A 3,776-nucleotide genomic window follows, 5' to 3' on the forward strand; every position below is an offset into this window, starting at 1 on the left:
ATTAATACAATGGCTGAATAGATTTCTTTTTTTTTAATCCATTAGGCTGCCTAAAGGAGACTCACTGTAGCCTTAAAGACACACATATACTGAGAGTGAAGGGATGTACAAGAAATTTCAAGCAAATGGTATCCTATAAAAAGTAGGATTAGCTGTCCTTTTATCAGCCAAAATAGGCATTAAAATAGGCTTTATGCCAAAAATAAAAAAATAAAAACAAAAAAAAAGGAAAACAAAGGAGGCCATCATATAATGATTGTTGGTTCACAAACTTGGAAGTTCCTTGGGTGAAATTCTAAGGTGGTCCCCATGCATGTGAGGGCAAGGTGAGGCTGAAGAAAGAGATAGATCCCTCCATATAAGTAGGCGGCAGGTTTAATAAGCAAGGAAACTCACATACAAGGCTTGTCTCCACAGCCTCAAGATGAGTAGATTTCACCCACTTGCCAAAATCTTAAAAGTTTAGATAGAGACCTCAACAGGGTTCAGTCACATATATGGTCCAGAGAGTCTCAACAATACATTACTCTCTCAAGGCTATGTCCTTGAAATGTCTCCTAGTGCATGAACAGTGGGCAGAATGTACATTCCAAAGACAGGGAGTGGGTAAGGACCCTCTGATTGTCCAGATCCAGTTTGCAGGTGAACTGGAGGTCTATGCCCTCCCAAAGACCTCCTCCAATATTCTACCACTTGTGACCAGCGCTTACCATCTTACATGCCCCCGTCTTCCACAATGTGTCCTGAGTAGTCATCAACATCAAGGGGTTTCATTAGCATGGAGGTGGCTTTTTTGACACCTATCTGGCTGCACTGGAGGCAGATGCCACAGCAATAATATAGGCATATGCAAGATAAAACACAGATTAATATAATGATTCCCAAAATAATAACAATTTTTTCCACCAAGAGGCCCATAATCCAAACCACTGATTTATTAAATCCCTTAAATTGGGTGCCAGATCACTCAGGGCATTCAATTTGTCATCATGTGATTTTTTTAGGCTACCTAATAAATAACTGACACATTAGCAGACTCATGAGGTATAAACACACAACATTCTATTAGCACAAATGCCTCCTTTCAAGGCAGTAATAATATCTAAGGCCATCCTATTTTGCATTTGTTTCTTTTTAAAATTTTTATTAGAGTATAGTTGATTTATAATATTGCATTAGTTTAAAAGAATGAAATACCATTTGCAGCAGCATGGATGAACCTAGAGATTGTCATAATGAGTGAAGGTCATCCTGTTTTGGAGAATAGTTTTTCTCATTAGAGATATTTCAGCATTCATAAGGACAAGCTTTGTCAGCTATCATTTAAGGCTTGCTGGATGAATTTAGTAAAAACTCCTATGTGTGCTACAACATCCCCCGTCAAGGAAGGGAACAAAGACAGTGGCCAAATAATCATACCAGTGGAAATCAGAATGTTCCCATCTGGCCTTGAAGAGAGGGAGGTTTGCAAATTTTGTTATTGTGGGGCAGCTAGATGCAGTGGCCCAACCACCCAGCTGGGAGCCATGGCCACACAGTAACTGGGCCCCATGCAGGGCTACCTAATAAATAACTGATGGTAATACCAGTCAGTGTCAAGACAGTTACTATCCTTTAATGTGACAGAAAGATTACACAGTTCCAGTAATTTCCATCCCTTATCCCTGGTACAATTGGTTGGGTTCTGTTTAGAGTGATTTTTCTGTTCCCAACATAGAGGTTTCAAATGTTGTAACAAATATAGAGGTGATCAAATGTTTGTAACCTAGGGTAGACTACATAAATCCATTCCAAATCTGAGTGTAGCTACCCATTGCTCTGATGATGGTATTTTCAGGACCCATCCAGTCAGCAGTCTGCTGGGCTGCCTGTGTAGTTTGTTTAATAGAATAAGAATACCCATACCCAGTGTTATAGACAGTGTGTGATATAAGCCAGATTTCTGGATTAGTATTGGCAATATCAGATGAATTAAGAGTACTAGTCCTAGAACAGTATGGAGGTTCCTTAAAAAACTACAAATGGAACTACCATATGACCACTACTGGGCATATACTGTGAGAAAACCATAATTCAAAAAAGGTCACGTATCACAATGTTCATTGCAGCACTATTTACAATAGCCAGGACATGAAAGCAACCTAAGTGTCCATTGACAGATGAATAGATAAAGAAGATGTGGCACATATATACAATGGAATATTACACAGCCATAAAAAGGAACAAAACTAAGTTATTTGTAGTGAGGTGGATGGACCTAGAGTCTGTCATACAGAGTGAAGTAAGTCAGAAAGAGAAAAACAAATACTGTATGCTAACACATATATGGAATCTAAAAATAAAAAGGTTCTGATGAACCTAGGGGCAGGACAGGAATAAAGGTGCAGATGTAGAGAATGGACTTGAGGACATGGGGAGGGGAAGGGTAAGCTTGGACAAAGTGAGAGAGTAGCATTTAAATAAATATACACACTACCAAATGTAAAATTGATAGCTAGTAGGAAGCAGCTGCATAGCACAGGGAGATCACCTCAGTGCTTTGTGACTACCTAGAGGGGTGGGATAAGGAGGGTGGGAGGGAGACGAAAGAGGGAGAGGATATAGAGATATATGTATGCATATAGCTGATTCAGTTTGTTATACAGCAGAAACTAACACAACATTGTAAAGCAATTATACTCCCATAAAGATGTTTTAAAAAAAGAAAAAAAGAGAGAGTACAAGTCCTAGCTTGTTCTTTCTTAATGCACTCCTTTAATGCCTTCCAATTCCTTCCCTGGAATGCTGATACCCCACATGGCTATCCTGATGGGTTAGAGAGGGGTGGCTGCCCACATATCCAATAATGGATCAATTCCTTTGCTGAGCATATGAGTGGGCCCACTGTAGGAAGGCATTTTCTCTTCATGTGTCCATCCTGTGACTGGAAACCACAGGAGCAGCAGAACTGTAAAGTTGAAAAGGCATATATTGTATGGAAAGTTCTTCCCCTTCTGTTAAAAATTATAGTCATCCCTCCATATTAATGGGTTCTACATCCTCAAATGCAAAGGGCTGACTTAGTACAACATTTTATATAAGGTGCTTGAGCATTTGTGGAGTTAGGTATTCCCTGGGGTCCTGGAAAATATTCCCCTGCAGATACCAAGGAAAGACTATGTATTTGTAGCCTAATCCTTGCTGTTAATATGGCTGAAGCTTTAAGAACTTGGCCTGGTTATGCATACCATGCATGTTGGCCAAGGGAGCCAGCACTGTGAGGTGTGAAGACATGGACTGAGGCATGAGATGTGCCAGACCAGGACTTTCACCTCCTCTCCTCTTTCAGTGGTTCATGTTCCATTCTAGGCATAGTGCATTTCAACAGGTCCAGCTTGCAGCAGGACAAAGAGATTCCAGTGCAGATTGAGTAGTTTCCCCTCATGCAGGAGTCAAATAAATTTACCCACCCCGATGGAACATCCTATTGTGAATTCCAGTAGATAACAATTTTCCCAGGCATGATGGAGCTTGGTGTTCTTAGCAACATAGCACATTTGACCCATGGTAAGTGTTGGGGTAATGGCTATCTCCTGTGATTTCAATACCTTTACAGTATTGGGCATTTGAGCAGGGGTTCCCAGTCTGGCATATGGGGCAATAGTTCCAACTGTTTGATCATTCTAATGTGTTAAAGCTTGGGATAGTACTTTAATCTACCCAGCCAAGGTTGTATTTCCTGTTAGTAATTTAATCTGCTACTTTAATTTCATTCTTCCTCTCTACCAACCCTGCTG

The sequence above is a fragment of the Kogia breviceps genome, chromosome X, assembly GCF_026419965.1.
Source record: "Kogia breviceps isolate mKogBre1 chromosome X, mKogBre1 haplotype 1, whole genome shotgun sequence".
NCBI classification, from domain to species: domain Eukaryota; kingdom Metazoa; phylum Chordata; class Mammalia; order Artiodactyla; family Physeteridae; genus Kogia; species Kogia breviceps.